Raw genomic sequence first — 20,404 nt, forward strand, 5'->3', positions numbered from 1 at the left:
TCTATCTCCGCCCTCGTCTCCACCTTTACGGCGCATGCTCCATCACTCATTTTGGTGGTCGCACAAGTCTTTGAGGGTCGTCCTGATGAAGGCTCTCCTCTTCCTCTTTTGTCCTTTAGTTCACCTTTCGGTTACGCATGCGCACCAAGCCAATATAATGTAAGCCAAAACTAACATTCTACTATATTTTAGCATCAAAGCAATAAATCTCTTATAATTAGCATTTTCCTGGGACCCAACCAGATTTTCTCCTTCTTTTTGTTAATTTTGGTAACCATTATCTCTTGCTATTTCCTCCTATCCTGAACATCTGCAGGGAAGGGGTGTAGAGCCCCTCCTCTCGCTTTCCTTATTGGCATTTCAACTTTTTAACTGTTTTATTATTTCCAAATATTGATTACTGTATCCATATTTATTACTCTTTCAATTTTATAAGCACGAATCATACCTATTTACCACATGAACCAGACCCTTCGCTAGCTCCACTGGCCTTCTCTGGACATGCTCCAGCACCTCAATGTCTTTCTTGGAGTGAAAGGCCCAAAACTGGACACAGGATTTGAAGTGTGGCCTCACCAGTGCCAAGTACAGGAGGGTAATCCCTGCCCTGCTCCTGCTGGCACACTATTGCTGGCACAGGCCAGGATGCCATTGGCCTTCTTGGCCACCTGGGCACTGCTGGCTCATGTTCAGCTGCTGTCACCAGCACCCCCAGGTCCTTTTCCTGTGGCAGCTTTGCAGCCACTCTGCCCCAGCCTGTGGCACTGTGGGGTTGGTGTGACCCAAGGGCAGGACCCAGCACTGGGCCTTGTTGAACCTCACACCACTAGCTTTGGCCCATGACCCAGCCTGTCCAGACCCCTCTGCAGAGCCTTCCTGCCCTCCAGCAGATCAGCACTCCCACCCAGCTTGGAGTAATCCACAAACTTAGCAAGGAGACACTTGATCCCCACATTCATCAGTAAAGATATTAAACCAGGCTGGGCCCAGTACTGAGCCCTGGGCAACATCACTGGTGGTCATCTGCCAGCTGGATGTAACTATTCACTACCACTCTCCAGACCAGGGCATACTGGCATTTTTTTATATAGGAAACAGAGCACTCATGAAGCCATGAGCTGTCTGTTTCTCCAGGAGAATGCTGTGGGAAATGGTGTGAGAAGCTTTGCTGAAGCCCAGAAAGACAGAATACATAGCTTTTCCCTCTTCCACTAAGTGAGTCATAAAACGAGTTCCTGTTGGGGAAGTAGAACTTGTCTTTCCCAAACACATGCTGGCTGAGCCTGATACCCTGCTGAGCTGTTCTATACATGCTGTGTGATGGCACTCAGGATGAGCTGACCCACAACCCTCCTTCCAACCTTTCTTGTAGGTGGGAGCCATATTTTCCAACATCCAGTTAACTGGGGCCTCCTTAGACATCCAGGAGTGCTGGTAAATTATGGAAAGTAGCTCAGTGAGCACTTTCACCAGCTCCATTGGTACCCTTGGATGGACCCCATCAGTCCCACAGACTTGTGCAGGTCTAAGCGTTGTGGCAGGCTGGTGACTATTTCCCCTTGGAGTATGGGGGATTCATTTGGCTCCCTGTCTCTGTTTTTCAGCTCAGATGCTTGAGCATCCTGAGAACAACTGATCTGCCTATGTAAGATTGAAGCAAAGAAGGCACAAAGTACCACAGCCTTTTCTTCACCATTCGACACTAAGTTTCACCCCACATCCAACAAAGAATCAAGACTCTCCTTGGCCCTCTTTTTTATGTGCATGTATATATGGAAACATTTTGTGTTATTTTTTGTGGGAGTAGCTGGATTAAGTGCAAGTTGGGCTTTGGCCTCTCCAGTTTTCTCTGCATTAGTTTGCAACATCCCTGTAGCCCTCCTGAGGGATGCATTTATATGTGTGTGTTTGTGTGCAAGTAGCTAGCCAACCACACAAAGGTTACATTGGAAAACTAGACACATTTTCCCTCTATCATCTGTGACATGCTGATTCTATTTATAACATCATTCTTGGAAATGCTGGGTGGAGAGCATGAAGGTGAGTGGAGCACTAAATACACTCCTATTTCTATTTCAGGAAGCTCCATGCTGGATAAGCCTTCTTCCAAAGATAGATGAAAGCACATCTCTTGTGACCTAGTTAAGCCATGGGCAAGAGAAGGCATCTTAAAAACTTTTCTGCAAACAGACTGTTTCCTTCTGAGACTGTAGACTCAATAATTCTCTTTGAGATAAAAGTGTGAAACTAAAGGCTCAGTGACAAAACTCTAAGACGGAAAGTTTACAAAAAAGGATCAAACAACTCATGAAGAAGGAGGACTAACTGAAGGAAAAACTGAAGGATATCTAAACTTATGACTCAAAACTCACAGTGGATAGAGGGAAAAGATAAAATAATTGCTTACAACTTGAACAAGTAACTCATAATTATACCACAATATTACTTTCAGTTGTTAGTGCACTAACTGGAAATAGTGCACATATATATACACACACAATATCAATTCAAGTAATCAGTAATCCTGATTTCCAAGGGACCCACAAGGATCATCAAAGTCCAACTCCTGGCCCTGCACAGGACACCCTCAAGCATTACTCCATATACCTCAGACAACCTGAGCTGTCCAAATACTTCTTGAATTCTGTCAGGTTTGGCGCTGTGACCATTTCCCTTGGGAGCCTCTTCCAGGGCTTGGCCACCATCTGTATGAAACATCTACTCTTGATATTCAAACCAAATGTCCCCTGACTCTGTATCAGGCTGTTTCCTCAATTCCTCTCACTGGTCAACAGAGTGAAGAGATTGTTACCTGCCCTGCCTCTTCCCCTCATGAGGAAGTTGTAGACTGCAATGAGGTCTTCCCTCATTCTCTTCTCCAGGCTGAAAAAGACAAATTACCTCAACTGCTCTTCATATGGCATCCCCTCAAGGCCCTTCACTATCTTCATTTATATCCTTCCTATAACGTGGTACCCAAAACTGCACACTATGATGTCTGTGTGTGTGAATACATATATATTTAATATATGTATGTATGTTTCATCAGAGAGAATTTCTACTGGCTTTTTATCCTAATGTTTCCTTGTCACCCTAAATTCCTAGTCAAAATAAGGAACAGTTAGATCTTAAAAACTCTTTGGGTACAAAAGTTTGGCTTATTAAAAAGGGAAAGGGGGTAAGGAATCTCCCAAATACTGAAAAATCCTCAACTTCTTTCCAAAAGAAAAAAACTGCTTTTAAAAATCCTTTTTAGCAGAGTAAACTTACACAATTTGAACACAACACTTATAGATCAAAACCTTCCCTATAAAGTATGTGCCTCAAACATCTTCCAACTTTGACTCATTTTTCCCCAGCAATAAGGGTACAAAATTCTTTAGAAAGTGCATAGTAATTGAGGACCCAGCTATGTTATTTACTGCTTTTGTTGGATTATTGAAATGCTGCCAAAAGTAACAGAAATGACAGTGAGTTGTTTCTAATTGCTTTCTTGTTTCTTGGCTGCCAGTTACTCCCCTCTTCCACACACAGTTTTGTGTGAAGTTTCACTCTTTCTGGAACACAGAGCTGTAGAACCCCTTGAAATTACTAGAAAGAAACATTTTCCTTGCACTACTAACCTTTGACTGCTTTCACTGAGCATATGGGCTGATTCCACTGGCCACAGGCATCATAGGACCAATCCTACAAGGGAAAGTGTTTATAGTCAGCAACCAGCACAATCAGAGATATGCTGTATAATCCAACACAAGAGGACTTTAAAAGAAAGTAGAAGTCTATATATGGATCACCTTGCTGGTTTTTCTACCCCTGAAACCACTATGATAATGTATAAATTAATTATTTCTTCTTTCATTCTAGTGACAAAGCCTTGCTAATTTTTATGGAGCCATGATCTTAACTATGTCCAGAACTTAATTCCACAAAAACATGAGTTCTGACAAAACCATAGAAGAGACAACAGGTTTGACCCCAATGCAAAATATACTTAGGGAACAGTCCCTTGTTCTTTAAATAATTTCAGCAGAGAACTTTTAAGTTTTAGTACAGGTTCACAGTACTCTTTTTCTACCAGGCCCTGGAGTAGCAGATGTCATTTTAATACTCAACACCAAGGTGTTTGAATTCAAATTTTTTTGCATTATTTTAATATTTATTTTTATTTACATATTTTTATATTCAAATATCACATAGGTACCTTTTGCATTTTCTATATAAGAACTTTAAACTTCTTTCTTTCTGTAGAACTTATTATTTAAAAGGTAGTGCTATGTAGTGTGATTCCAAACACTGGATGGTCATAGAAAATTCTAGCTTTTATCAGTAATAGATAAGCTACTAGGTTTGAAAAGCTGGTTTGGAAACTCACTGACTCAGAGATTTCCATGCTATATTGGTCCTTACACATAAGACAGCCCACTAAACTTAGCTCTCCAGAACTCAAGTCAGTTTCTGTAGAAGAGACAAGCATCCTCAAATTTTATTTCTTTACATAAATGGAAATACAGTATTTTGAAGAATAGAACTACATATTAACTCTTCCTGCCCTTTCAAAACAAGAAAAGTTAGAGTGAGTTGAGATAGTTGTTGAGGAATTTCTGAAATAGAAATCTATGCAGCAGCTAAGATTCTTGTTAACTTCCATGACAGAGGAAGAGATTTTAATGCAGAATATAAATCACAATTTACTTTCTCATGTTCACTCATTTCTAAGACAAAGGATTAGAGAAAGTATGTAAATTATGCTATTAACTCTATAAGCAAATACGTTGTTACAGTTTCCAGCTAATATCAAGTACCGGAGTCAACAGCAAATTTTCTTAAGAATTCAATAGAATCAAGATTTTGCTTCCTGGAAAAAAGTACTTTCTGTCTATAGACTAATAACATGCCCCGCCATAAAAATGTGAGGTTATGAAGCTTCTCCAATTTAAACACTGACTACAACTATTCTGATTTTACTTCTGGGCAACACAATCACAAAGCCAGAAATAAGGCTAAGATGAATGAAAGAGATATGACAAAGGTTAATGGGTTACTTTATTAGGACATTTGCACTTATGTTTGCTCTTTCAGAAGAAGATGAAACACACAAAGTGGAGTAAGTCAAAAGGGGGCCAAATTCGCAAAGCAGCTTCTCTTCTCTGGAAGAGAAATTCCATGGTTAATTAAACATGGAGGACTGTAGAAACCATGCCCTGTAAGAGTACAATTCTGCTCCCCTTTTGAGGCCTGAAATATGGGTGTCTATAAGCAAAAAATTAAAACTAACAGCTCTTTCTGTTGGATGTGGTAAGGATTCCTGACAGATTTAACACTATTACATTTCTTGAGCTGAAGTTGAGCAGTTGGTGAGCTTCAGCTTTATTGAACAACCAGCCAGGTTTTTTTTCAATCACTGATTCTTGTCAACTGTTATTATGGCGATAATTATCATTATCTTAATAGGTTTAATGAGCTCTCAGTCTGCTCTTCCAAATATGTTTTGGTTTTAAATGTATTCAGTTATACAGCTGTTGAACTAAGCAGAAAATTATTTACACAGTTTTCTCTCATCTGCTATTTATGCAAAACTTGCATCTGGCTCAGGATCTGACTGAGGGATTTTATCATACTGAAGTAATTTCATTTCAGCAGTGAAGTGCTCCCTACTGAATCTAGACAGCTTTAACTTATTTGTTAGACTTTGAAAATGCTAAGAACACCTGTACTAAGGTGAAAATGCCCATTACTGGTAATCAAGTATTTTCAGGTGGTACATATCTGATCCCTCCTTACAATTTTCCCTGCTATTTTCCTTCAATGAAAGCATGAATCCTTCTAGGCAGAAAGTAGTAAAACATGTCCATGCCCATATCAGAATTTCTCAAAAATCAGTGTCAAACCTATCAACCTATTCTTTAGGGAAGCCAGTGCACGGTGTACTCTCTATCCCTATTCTCCAGGCATAAATATCTACATTTCAAGCACAACATTTTGAAAAATGGTCCTCATTAACACATATGGAGTGTATGCTAATAAATTCAATCTGAGTATATAAACTGTGAATATTATGTGCATGCATAACTAAGTATGTATTAATACATCCAAATCAGCCTTCAAGTTTCTAGCTACAATATTTGAAGCTAACTTAAAAGATTATTTTTGTTTTAAATTTAAAAAGCACTTTTGCTGTCATAGTTTGGAGCTAGGAGAAGACAAAAATTTGGACTACCTTGTGAAATTTTGACTACCTTGTAAAAACAAATATGGATTTGTGGAAAGTATCCAAAATCAATGAGTGCAGATGTTGATGAGGAGACACAAATATAGTGGAAGTTTTTAGAAAAACAAATCTGAGCTGGGAATAATAGTCACTGAGTTTAGTCAAATCCTTTTCAATATCACTTCTACAAACACTTGTTTTCTCAGTCTCACATGCATTGCAGTGAGATGTCAAACGAAGTCCATGATTTAACCATTAACTTAATTGTCTATGGAGATAAGGTTTCTTGTCCCATGCCTTTTACAAGGGATATGTCTGCTTAAATGGAGAGTACTATCAAGATAAAGATACTGCTATATATATTTCTCTTCCCTTTATGGATTATCACCACTAACAGAACTGGAATTGGAAATAAGTAAGCAATTGTTCATGAACATGATCTGGAATGACTGAAAATGAGAAGTGGACCAGATCAGGTTTTTTCTTCCTACATTAGTATGATAGTACTAAGAAGATCACTGTCTTTTCACTTCTCCCTGGGAAATTACCTTCATCTGCTGGTAGTAGGCTTCAGGATAAAACTTCTTCTTTCCATCAACAAATGTGAGGTTTTTTCCTCAGTGAATGCTTTGTAAAATAAAAGTGATAACCTTTGTCACTTGTCATAGGACATAATCAGACCTCACTAAGGCCTGTGGGAAGACTTCCAATGGCGTCAGAAAGTACTTCTCACAGTTTGCCTTATTATTTGTTATCTGTTCTCTTGCCCAATGAAATAGGAACCCATCTATTCCTCAAAAAACAAAAACAATACTTGTATCTTCAGAACATATGTCAGCAGGTGACAACCTCTGCAGACAAGCTTAATGAAAATCAAAGGATGTTAGTTGATTAAAAATCTGTCAGCTTGAAATGACATAGTAAACAGATACAACAAGAAATGAACTGTCAAGGATATCTTTTTTTTTTTTTTTTTTTTTGCCATCATTTGCTATTTTGGTACCATCTGAGCTTCTAGTTTGAAGTTAAGTCATTTTAGATATGCCTTCAGGTCTAAGGGCTTTCTATCCAGCATAGCTGCATTAATATTGTCTGGGAGGTGTCACCAATACAAAGAAATGGGTCTTCTCACAGGAAACTGCAGCAGAAATAGTCTCCCTGCATTGTTGCTTCTCCCAAATTTTAATATTTTAACTTGCATAATTTTTTTGTATATTAGCTGAAATATGCAGAAGTCGAACATACCCATTTGCCTGCACTGTCTTTGAAATCATCTTGGATTTGTGTGTAACTTGTATTCATTTGTTTCACTGTTTGTATTCATTTTCAGTGAGCAAGACACTATGAGCACTTTCACAGGAGTGTAGTTACTTTGGTATTCATTATAATAGAGGAAATGCCTTAAAATAGTATCAAAATTATACACATTCACTTTTCCATAACTTACAGATAATTTTTATTTTAATAATTACCGAAAGTATTAAACAAGACTTTCAGATTTCCTTTGCTGAAAGTCTGGAGCAGTCCTACCATGCAGCCTGCCAAAGCTGGGGTACTGTTTGTGGCATCAGATGTGTTTCTGGGTTTATGGCATAATTTGTGTTCCATGATTGCATTGATTCAATTGAAACCAAAAATAATTTGACAGATGCTGTAGTGAGGTAGCTGCAGATTTCTTCTCTCCAGTGTAAGCGCTTAGTTGTCACTTTAGCAAAATGGTTTGTTATCCCTCTTGTTGCTTTTACGTGTGCTCTGTCCTTATTCTAGAGACACCTTTGTTACCATTCTCTCTACCCTTCTGCCACCTAACAAGGGAGTGGGTGAGGGTGACAGAGCAGTATGTCTGGGTTCCCACAGACCATCTACCCCAGGGGCTTATGGGCAATGCCTCCAGCAGTACTTAGCCCTGTGGACCTCTCTAGTTATTTCTGGTCACGAACAAACTAGTTTTTTGAGTATAGTTTAGAGTGCTGGTTTGGATCTTTATTTTCTTTTTCTTATCCTTCTTTCTCCTTTTTTCTATTTTCTTTTTTTTTTTCTTCCTATTCATGAGTTTTCTTAGTCCTTCTCTTCCCTCTCCATTTCTGTATTCCACCTGTTGTTCACTCCCTCTCTATTTCTCTATTCTGTTTGCTAAAACAGAACACAGAGACAACCTGCATAATGAAATGAATGTTAAGTCAACAAACTCGTATGTATTACCTGTTTACACAAAGTCACCCCAAACCACAGCTACACATGATAGGAGCCTGCAAGGCACAGCAAACGGACCAAGATTTTAAGTCCTCAGCTGAACACCGGCATCGGCCTGGTTTGCTGGTACTGCCACGGAATTCGAAGCCAACCCGGAGCGCAAGGCAGCGGCAGCAGCCACTCGCGGCCAGGCCCCGAGCCCGCAGTGCAGGCCTGGCCCGCCCCTGCCCTCAGCGCGGCGCGCTCCGGCCCGGCCGCTCGCCGTTCGCGGCTCCTCCGCAAAAACCTGCTAAGCCCATCTTAGGGGAAACGGAGCTTCTGGTGAGGCACAGGGCGATGTAAAACCAGGCATGTCAGCCGTGTAGCTAGCCCAAGGCACTGGTCTTGGGAAGAATACAAGAAACAGGAAGGCATAATATGTCAACTTTCCAGCCTGATCTTCAGGCATCTTAAAAAACTTCCTGCAAACAGATTGTAACCTGAAGTTACACCTGAGAGGAGTCCAGACTCCAGGGGGTTGGAGTCTGCAGCCCCTAACAATCACATTTGATTCCCTTCCCTCTGCTCGCTGCCCCTTGGCACTTGTAATTTTATTAGCCTAAGGCCCAGCTCCCGCCAAAGGAGACCAGAGAAACCAGCACAGACTTTAGGCAGGGCACTCCCCTAAGAGGTTAGAGATGTGGGTCCAAACTACTTGGGAGGGAAATTAATCAGTCTGCTGTCTTGTGGCTGTTGTATTTTTCCCTAAATTTTATGTTGTCAGAGTATATTCAGTTACATGTAAATATTCTTACAGGACTTGGTTCCTGAGAGTATTTAGGCATAGGTATCCTGAGTTTTCAGACCCTGCTCAAAGCTCAGGGCTGACAAGATCAGGTTTGCCATAATGGTGATATTTGCAGCACCTGTAGTAGAAGAGTTTCAAACGTGCAAAGTGTAACTGGTGCCAGAAGACAGGGTGGAAATGCAATTTGATCGTGCCCTCACTAGGCATTGGAATTAAAAATGATGGATTGGCCTGCTCAATTAATTACTCAATTAAACAACTCTCATCCTAAGCAGCCTACTTAATTCTTTCTCTGACATCATCTGTGTTGCACTGAAATAATTATGGAATATCTGGGGTGTAGCTGAGAGCAAGATTTGGGATTAGACTACTGTGAGGTGATGACAATTAGACAAATTTCTTCCTTTTCTTAAGTGGGTAAGGCGATCTCATGATGTAGGCTGGAACCATGGATGTGTCCCTGCCTTTATGAAGTATGTGGAGTTACTTTAATCACTGTTTGTAGAAGTCCTATCACTCCATCCCTGTTTCCTGTCTATCCCATATATGCCAATGCAAATTAAAATGATGCATTTTTGGCACTGTGGAAATCCTATGTGTTAAATCCTTTTTCCTCTGGAAAATTACCAAATCATGTCCATGAAGCTTTAGGGGTTTTTTTTCCTCTCCATACAAAATAAATAAATATATCTATAAAAATAGATATAAAAAGAGACAGGGTGAACAAAAAGAACAAATGAATAATATAAATATTAGGAAGGATTTTGTAGTAAAATAGCAATGTATGATAGAGTGTGGAGTCCTTAAAGAACACTTTGGATATAATCTTTCCACCTACAATGCACAATCATTAAACACTATAAACAGAACAGAGAGGGTTTGAGCTGTTATTTTAAGAAAAATAACAGAGCTATGAAGAACATCCAAAATTAGAATGATCAAAAAAGCATGCCCTTCCATAACCCTCATGCTGTCCTATTTGAGCTTTTATTTTGAAGGCAAACCTTTCACTGGCACTCATGACCTTTAAAAAGGAAATACACTGAGCCTTCCTTCCTACTGTAATCCCAGTGTCCTTATCACCTATATGGAGGCCAGAGAGATGGTCTGTTCTCCTCCCATCTCTTTGTTGTCTTAAAAGGTAGCTAAGGGCCACCTTCAGCTTGGTTCTTCAAGCCAGCCACCTGGCTCCCCCATCAGCAGTCAGTAGCACCTTATGGGTGGCACATGTACCTCTAAAAAGAAAGGACCAGATAAAATGTGTACACATGATTGGAAAAGGGCTAAGGGATTAGAGGATTGTATGGAAGAGACCTTGTAAAAAGCTTCCGAAACAGATTAAATTTTAAGGAAAGGTTAGTTTTTTTGAAACATGGAAGAGTATAATTAGTCTTCAGCAGAACCATTGCTTTTTTGTATTTATTTTGTGCTCAATTCCTTTTTTCACACAATTCAAAACTCATAGTGAAACTGAAGGTTGCTAAAGTGGTATGTACCATGTGTTTCAGTAAGACATGTTCTATCCTGCAAGAACTGAAAGAAGAGGATTTCACCCACAAAGTGACAGAAGTGAGTATATATTTATATGTGTGTGTGTGTGTGTGTGTGTGTGTGTGTGTGTGAGTGATTTATAAAAACATATCTGCTACCAAACACTTATCATTGTCCAGTTATGAAAAGTAATCACCAGATAATGCTTTCCTATTCATTTAGGAAAGATGAATAAATTTTATTTCAGCTGAAGACTGAGCAGATTTCTTGCTGGAAAAGCTGCTTGGCTGTAAAGACTGATTAATCCTTATTAGCCTGTATTACTCACTTGTAATTAAGCTGGCTTAGTAATGACTTAGATATTTCCCTCGGAACCTAAGTACAACGGAAAACACAGTAAAGGAATTAGACACATCAGTGCTGTTCTTAGGACACCACTGTGTTTATTTTGTTGAGACCCAACAAGAATAAAATAGGAATCATATCAATAAGAAAGCATTATAAAAGGCTCTTAAGGCAAATTGCTGCACCATTGGAAGGAACTTCTTTTGATATATCTGCATTGTGATTAGGGAGCTCTGCTTTCCAAACTACCAAAGCATAAAACTTGTGTTAAAGCTTTGAAACTGCACTGAATATGTATTTATTGTCCAGAAAAATTATCGCTTGCACATACATCTCACAATTTCATTCAATGAGGGTTCCTTCTTTTTAAAAAAAATTATTTACTTTGAAGATAAATGTGTTTACTTCTTCAGTTCCAGCACAGAATGGCATTTTTGTCTGATCGTATGAAGTACCTGCAAGAAGTTTAAGATACCTTCCTCTCTGCCTTTGCCCTTCACTTGTGTTGGCAAACTTGAATCTTGTCCTTGACTGAACAACAGAAATTCTTTCCCTCGTTGATCCCCAAAACACATCCTGCGTCTTGCTCTTAGTGATTCTGTTAACTATAGAAAGTTGTAAAAATAAGCACTAGTTTGTTGCCAAAACTACAGAAAATCTGAAATTCCAAACAAATTCTATCTTGCTTCTACAATTTTCATCGATTAGAAAACAAATTCCTTTGGTCAATATGGGGAAAAATTCTTGAGGTTAATTATTTTAAACTGAAACAGATTTAAAGTGCTAGTTTTACTGAATTCAATAAACTAACATATTGAGTGGGAAAGACATCTCAGACTTAGCCAAGTATCACCAGCAGATACAGGAATGGAGACCAGAATCACAAATAAATAAGCAATTCTTTTTTTGCCAAAAAAAAAAAAAAGTAAAAAGAAAACCGACATAATTTGAAACCTTAAATTCTGAACATATCCCAAACCACTCTAGTACTAATCTTTCCTTCATCGTGAGTGATGCTCTGGATACTAACTCAGTTCAGATTTTCATCACAAGAAAAAGGAAACCAAAAACTCCATCAAACCACTGTGACTCTACAGCATGACTAAGCATGGCCAACTAGCATCATAAAATGAAGTTTTGTGAGAAATCACCTTATGTATTAATCAAACTGTCTGTACCAATCTCTGCCCATACCTCCACAACTTCATCCCAAGTCATTCTATCCAGGACCTTTTCCCTGGAAAAAACAAGTATCACATACGAAAACATGGAAAATTAATAGGAATTATTGCAGTATTTTAGGAGAAATAGAAGGTAAAGAGCTGGTCTGAGCATGGGAACATTACCCAGTGAATTATGTCATGACTCACTGTCCTAACCAGATTCATTGCCTTCCAGTGGGAGCCTGTTCATTGTTTTTTATCAGAAAACAAACTAACCAAAATTCTTGCAGCAAGTATTAGGGTGAGCTCTGAGTCCTGATCACTAATGATTCCTCTAGAATCCAGTGGTAGCCATTCAACTGCATTCCTTACCCATGTCTGAAGTTTAAGCGGGATTCACTTTCTGTGGGATGTGAAAAAATCAATTAATGTGTTTGAAATGAAAGACTGGTACTTCCATTTTTCTGGCAGAGGAAAGAGGAGTTGGTGAGAACCATTCCTCTGATATCCTTTGTCAGGATGTCACTCTTTCTGTGACATCCTGACAAAATGTTGCCTATGGACTCAATATTCTTTGAGAAGTCTGGGTGACTTCATACTGTGAGTGCAGCATTATGCAGGAAAACTCTTTCATATAGCATTCATACTGCTGTGATTCCTTGCTGTGTTGTTCTATAGAAAAAAAAATTTTCCTTCTCATTTATAAACGGATGGCTTAATTTCTGGTGAACCTATGAACAAATTGTTGTCAGGTGGCTCTTCCAGGAGGTCCTCTGCAGTTTTCTGGAATTCCTATCACAGGACAATGGTTTTGGACAAATACAGGATGGTCTTCACAGCTTCAGAAATCTGCACTAAGGAACTGACCCAGTGTGGGCTCGTGCCTACCAGATGCCTCAAACAACTTCTGCTGGTTCTTAGAAGCTGACAGATGCTCTAAAAACAAGTCATTCCTTCCCTTTCCACCTCCTGGTATTGTTTTCATTACACATGTACTCTAAATACTTTTAAGAAAAAGCAGAATAGTAGCAAAATATTGTGCTAACTGGAAGTACTGTAGGACAGATGCTGCCTTTTCAAATAATGCTCTCAAATAATATTTATCTGGAGCTGAAAGACCAAAGCTGAAACACTGTATGCTCTAGAAAGCAGCTCAGAGAAACAACTAAACCTGAAATGCTCGTTACATTCCAACACATCCATCCTGGATACCTTTCGATTTGTTCTAATTCCCATGTATTTCGTGTTATTAAGAGCAACTCTTTCTCTTACTCTTTCCAGTTTAAAAAGTTTTAAGTGCCAGATCCAGCACAGAGCCCACCATGAAACAGGAAGTCTTTCATCACTGCAAAGACGGGGTCTAACAGTTGCATTACAACCCTAAAAAGATAAGACTGAAGTATAAGTGGCTCTTTCACAACCAGCAATAGCAACAAAAAATTTTAAAGGAAGACTAGAAATCATTTTGTCCTTCCCAGCCAACACTTGTGCCTTATCAGAGGAGCTGGTGTCAGAACAGGAAGGGGCAAAGCCACATGGTTCTCTCCCAGAACCACCACATCTGGTCCTCTGTTGTGGGGAGACCAAGATTCTTCCATGCAAGGAAATTAGGTGATATCTATTCCTCATCAGGCCTGCAGACAGAGGACTGTGTGGGTCTTGCTGTGCATTAACATCGCTTCTACTACAGCATCATCCAAAAAGAACAGCTAAAAATGTGTGCTCCTTCTCACAGCCTTGCTTTCAATTTTAAATCAGTTTTACCTATTTCAGAAAATGTGATATTATCAGTGTAGGAGACTCATTTTAACCTATCACTTTTAGTAATTAAACCAATCATCAACTCTCTATTTTTCAGTGTTCTCTGAATTCTAGTGCTTCTAATGAGCATATGCAGATGAAAGCTGGGTGTTTCCAGGTTTACTTTTTTGAAAATTGACAAGGGAAAAATAGGTTTTTAGGAAACACACTTCTTAAGGCGTTTCCTTTCAAATAAATCAAATTAATTCCTGCATATCCACAAAGTAGAAGGAAAATCTGGCCGGGTTTTAGCTTCCATGGTAGAAGAGGGAGGAAGGGAAGAGAAATTAAAAATAGGGTGGTATTTTCATCCTACATTTAAATAATTAATAACAGGTTTTTTCTAACATCAAAAGCAGGATATTAGAAATGAAAGTAAAAAAACCTCCAATTATTCACATAATTTCTGCTCATAACCTCCAGAGCACAAAAATATTTTCTTTTACTGCATAATTACTTAGCTTAATTACTACCAGTGACATTACAGTTTTTACAGTACATTGAGAATTGTTGGTTGAGAAAGAAAAGCCTGTGTTTTACTCATTAAGAGCACAGTAATAAATATAAAAAGTTTTACAGAAACAAGTAAAAGCGTTTTTTACACTTGGAAGGATCTAAACCAAACATTAAGTAATATTTTTTCACTGGATCATTAGTATTTTAGAAGTCAAGCAAGAAAGACCAGTCCCTGTCAGGTAGGTACAAACAAAAAATACACATGCAGCATGCAACTCAATGCATGTTTTAAATAATTTCTGAGGATTAACTTAGGCCTCTTCACTGGATAAAAATCTGAATGTCATTTATAAAATGCCACTGCATTTTTACAGCAATGGAGAGCTGTTCCAGTCTCAACTTCGGAATAGCAAATTTTCAGTAAAAATAAGCCCATCTTTTTTCCCCCCTGGATTTATTTCTTTCTTTTCAAAAGCTTTGCATTATTTGTGTCTCTATAATTCTTTCTTCTCCAAGATGACATTCCTTTCTTTTTAGTGATCTTCTGAGATTGTAAGCTAGTTCGTGGAAAATTACTGTACATAAGAAGAAAGTAACTATTTTGTTTTAATAGGTGGTTTATTTTTAAAATTTTGTTGGGTTATAAAATTAATCCATCAAACAAATGAATAATTTGACAACAATCTGTAGCAGTCGTACAGCGCTTACAAGGTCCGTTTGAAGGAGCTGTTTGATTGGATCACTTGGTACTGAAGAACATGCATTGGTGCTCAAAAACTATGGATCATTTCTTATCAGCTAAGAAAGAATAAATAAGATCTTGCCTTACACACCATTGATTTGTGTCCTTTCAGCACAGCCACAGAAAATCCCCATTAACTTATGCAGCCTTTAGTGCTTTTGTTTCTTATGATGAGATTCTGCTGACATGTCCAGAAGAGTGGAGCAGTCAACTCAGAAACTTTTTTGCACCACTGAGTTTGCAATTTCAAAGATTGAAAAATTCTGTCTGAAATCCATACTCTTCTGTCGCAGTGTATGGGGCTTGAATTGGGTTGCTCCCATGATTCATCCCCCTCATGCTTATCCTGTTCTAAATCCTGTGTATCTCTCTGGCACTACTAGGAGCAGCACCTTAAAGACATGACACTACGTTTCTCTGTGAGATGCACATCATGTCTTTCAAACCACCACTTTCTGCTTGGCACCCAGATAGTCCTAAAACAAGGCTCTTTTTGATATGCTTGTTTCTAAGAATGAAAAACAATTTAAAAACCAAAACAAAACAACAACAACAACAACCAAACAAACAACAAACAAACAAACAGACAAAAAACCTGCTTGGGATTCAAAGTTTCAAATTATGTCCTGGCCAAAAATGTACATTAGACATGTCAAAATTTACTAGGAATGTAACTCAGTACTACTATTCTGCATCCAAAAATTCTCAATAGTTTACACCATTAAAGAAACTGGTATTAAATATAAAAAGGCAATGACATTTACCGAAAGACATCTCTTAGCCTCTATGCTTTGTGAACCTGATCTGTTAACTTGGGATTTCCACAGGCTACAAATTGTTTCTGTAACCTCTCGGCCATTATTGGTATGGCTTTATTTTTCTATTTCCAAACAAAAGCAATAATCTTCTGTATTTTATTTCATTATAACTGAGAACACATCAGAAGGAAATAATAGCTTGAAATAGTTCTCTGAGGAAATACATACACTGACTTATCATTTACTTATTTATGTTATATACATAAATATGGCTATTACCAGTAGAAGCAGTAAGACTTTAAGCAAAATAAACACAAATTGTCTCTTTTTATTATTGGCCTGTAATTTTAAGAGTTGATTCATTAACCATTAACAGTCCGGTCTCTCACAAACATTGGGGTGAGTAACTGAAAATTCATTGCACAAATATTTAATTTGTGCCGTAAACCAGTAGCAAATCTGTACCCAATACAGACTGAGACTCTATCTTTCTCTGCTGTGCATATCTCAGTGAGGTAGGAATAACATGTCAGCCAAAAAATCATTTTTCTGACACCTTAGGAAAGATATTAGACTCTTGTACTAAATCATGTTACAGTGGTTCTGGCAAAAAATTATACAAAGTGAAAATAAATAAACTCCAAAGGATTGCAAAAATATTTTTTTAAAAGGAAAATAAACATAATGGGTAAAATATAAGAATGAAATTCAAAATTCAAGGTCTGTTTTTTATTGTCAAATTACTAAGCATTCCTTTTAAAAAGGTTTCTCTGTGCGTATTATTTGGGACTGGGTTTTAAAACAGTAGGTACTGCTTTTGTTCACCTACTATGATTTGAACAAATTTGTTCATATTTATGTGTTTCAGACAATGTCTCAGAGAAAGGATTTATTGTATATATGATCTAAATGAAGAAAACACAAATGGTTATCATCTTCAGCAATAAAACCTGGATGCAAATGCTGCATCTTACTTTTACCTACATGGCAAACTTAACTTTTGAACCAACCAGACCAAAAATTTAAAAGTGATTGCAATCCAGACTAATACCCTGCAGTTTGAACAAAATACTGTCACAAACATAGAGCTTATGTAATTTTTTCTGTGTGTTTGGAAGACTCCTATACATCTCACTTGACGTAAAAACTAGGATTCCAGGTGTTTGACATGTCAAAATAGCTGTCCAAATCATGTCTTTAATTTGAATCAGTATATATTCACATAAAAATAAACCCAGATATCTCAAGGGGAAGATGTGGCAGATGGTTTTCATGTCAAGACCTGGCACACATTTGTTATTAGCAGATAACAAATTTTTTGTGAGTTAAGTATAACCAAATAAACAATTACCTCATACCGAACTAGACTGAGTGGCAGCATTAAGCTAAGGAGTTCAAGATAGAAGTTATTCCCATATCCTTTGGCAAAGCCCCCTTTGGCTACTCCCAAAGCAAAAGAAATCTACAACTTACCCAGAAACTGGGCTGAAATTGTGGTAGATCATTCCTCCTTATGGAAAAGCCTGGAGAAAGACACCAGATAGAAGGAGGCAGAAAGTCCTTTCCACTAGTTGTTTCAGGGAGGGCTGGGAGCAGGAGGCTGTCCCAGGGTGGAAGCGTAACCCAGGTACCCTGGTAGGAGCATGATTTGGAACTGGGCAGCTGGAGCTGCCTGACAGCCCTCTGCAATATCTGCCCACCATTTGTAGCCTCTCTGTCTGGGCTCTGGGCATTCTGCACTTCAGAGGACCCTGCACTTCAGAGAGCAGCAGCTTGAAGAAACGATCATAAGATGAGCAAATTCTCCTTTTGCAAAGAAATGGACACCTGTCCTATTTCTTGCCCCACCTCTGCATTCTGCTTCTATAAAAGAGTGCAGGGGGGGAATTTTTCTCACACAATATTTGAAACATACTTTTGCATCCAGTCACTCATTTTACATGGCAATTCTAATCATTCTGATGCATTCATGATCAATATGAAAAACATAATTGATGTCTAAAAAGTTGCAAACAGATATACAATTGAGTCCATCCTATTACTGATGCTCAGTACTCAGTGCTGTTATGTACTGCACAACATGAACTTTTGTTTTGTTTTTTTCCAAGTGAGATCCAGGAACCATCTTACCACCTCCTAAATGTCATTGTTCCTAGACTAATCATATACACAGATGAGTAGAGATAAATGTGTGTAATCGTAAACACAATGCAGTTTGAAGGGAGCAAAAACAGCCACAGTAGTTCTTCTCTCAATATAGCACAGGTTGGTATGTTGGAGCAGACTTCAGTACTGGCAGATGATAAATGAAATACATTGATTCCTGTATGACACAGCTCCTCTCTATATTTTAGCAATGGCCCAGTGAATCTTGCTGAAACTGTTGGGATAAAGTTAGTGAAGCCTGTAACAAGATTCTCGCAGCAGGACTTATATACACAAAATCCACAGCAGGTTATATTATGAATATTATCAGCCTCTTTGGAAAATACTTTCCTATCTACATAGGTTAAACCATATGGTAATAGCACCAGTATCTAAAAACCATACTATAGGTATCTCTAGCGTAAATAGACTGCTTATTAATGCATGTGGTTATTATTATTTTATCAGTTAAATGTGTATCTAATTAACACCTTTTCTTAATACTAACGCAGATATAGATATTGCACTTTTAAAGAGTTAACCATAAAAGCATTTTACTTAACTTACCAGTTGTTGAAGCTGGAAGGAGTCTTGCCCTAAACACTACCTGCTCTGATGTTTGTAATATCTGTCTCTCTCTCCCACTGTCTCCCTCCCCCCCGTGCAGAGATTGCGGTAAACTTAGAAAACTAGCAGGGACAATGTTTCAAATGACTTAAGAAGGAGAACAGGAACAATCATTTCGTTCTCTTTTTTTTTTTCAGATGAGTACAGTACCTTCAGAAAGAAGGAAGGAAGGGAGGGGAGAGGAAGTCAACAACCCTTTGCTTTCCTGCAAAAAAATAAGGAAACAGCAGATAGCAATCTCGTTTTCTCTCAAACAAAATGTTTGGAAAAATAAATATATCCAATCCAAAAGGAATTCTTCAAGTATTATATCTGCATTATTGGCTTCATAAAACCTTCTTTACAACTTGTTATGTGCAACTACATGAAATGAATTTCCGAAGTAGTAGGTAGGAATAAGACACCCATATCTCATGCAAAACAATTAGCTTTAAGCTTGCATAGATAATGAAGGCTTTTACTCTAGAGAAAGACTAATCGTAGATGTATACACAGATCTTGTTTCCATGGTGATATAGGTAAAAAAATGCCTAAAACCCCTGTTTAGAGTGATCACAAGAAAATAGCACATTGGCTATTTATAGAACACTGTGGGGGAAAAAGAAGGGTGATGAAAGGGGTCAGAAAAAAGGCAAGGATCATAGCTTGATACTGGCAGTGCAATAATGAGTAATTGATCTCAAAGAGTGGCAATATGGAAGGCATACTGATTTAACCAAACAGAACCAATGTACTATGTTCTAGAACAGATTTTTTACTTCATTTGTTTCTTTCGTTCTTTCCCCATTAAACATATTTTGACAATCAGATACTGGCCAGCTGGCTGGAGTTATACTTGGGATAAGTTTAGCCCATTGTGCTCCACTGTGTTTTTGTTTGCTTGTATCTTTCCCCCTAATTTTATCTATCATCTGAAGGTCACTTAGAGTGATTAGATGCTCCCTTTTCTTTCCCATTAATTTTTTTCATTCTAACACACTTGCCAGTAAACACCCTCACACTGTCATGGAGCTGTATCTTTAGTTTGTCTGGTAACACAGTAGTGAATATGGAGCTGCAATTCAGCTTGATTTTTGTGAAAAGCTTTTTAAAAAAAGCCCTTTCAAAAGGCCCTCTCCTACATACTCTGCATCCAGACTTTGCTGTGGAAGCAATATCTAGATCAATGCTGCTGAAACAATTTAGATTACTGACTTTTATGAAAGAACAAGTTAGTATGTTATCCCATAGAGATTACTATTTCATTTATTGTACAATAATGAGAATTTACAAGCTTTAAACCAACATAGGAAGTAGTTCTTCAGCACCTATGTTCCTTCATGTGATTCCTGGTGCTATTTCCTGAAGCTATCTAGCCATATTTGGTTGAAGACACTTTTATCTTAATATTCAGAAAATCAAATCTTTGATAATGGACATCAGCATTTGACAAAGCATGGCAGGTGCTATGAGTGATCTTCCAACACCCCCAGGGTTTTCTGAAATGGGCAAAACCATATAAAAGCAAAAGTATGCAATGCACTTGGATTATATACTGCAAGTGAAGTCCTTTACTCTTCCTTGGGAATGGAGGTCCTAATCAAAGAGATCTCCTCTGCATACTGAGCACAAGGAAAGTAAAGAGGCATGGAAAGCCACCAAAGTAATGTATTGTCCTGCAGGGTCAGCCTAATAGCGCAAAACCTGTAA

General features: G+C 38.2%; 1 protein-coding gene across 2 annotated transcripts in view; it reads right to left on the reverse strand.

Annotated features, from left to right (window-relative positions):
• The window catches only part of ZNF366 (zinc finger protein 366), a 33,428-nt gene extending 14,695 nt beyond the window's left edge, over positions 1-18,733 (reverse strand). Inside the window, exons 1-3 of one of the 2 annotated variants that reach the window (XM_030968766.1) lie at positions 18,656-18,684; positions 11,500-11,629; positions 3,624-3,687 (exon numbers count right to left, since the gene is read on the reverse strand). The gene's annotated coding sequence lies outside the window, so the exon portion shown is untranslated. Of the gene's footprint in view, positions 1-3,623; positions 3,688-11,499; positions 11,630-18,655 lie in introns of both variants that reach the window. The other variant, XM_030968765.1, reaches the window with a different exon arrangement.
• Positions 18,734-20,404: the final 1,671 nt, after the last annotated feature.

The sequence above is a fragment of the Camarhynchus parvulus genome, chromosome Z (genome assembly GCF_901933205.1).
Source record: "Camarhynchus parvulus chromosome Z, STF_HiC, whole genome shotgun sequence".
Taxonomy (NCBI): Eukaryota; Metazoa; Chordata; class Aves; order Passeriformes; family Thraupidae; genus Camarhynchus; species Camarhynchus parvulus.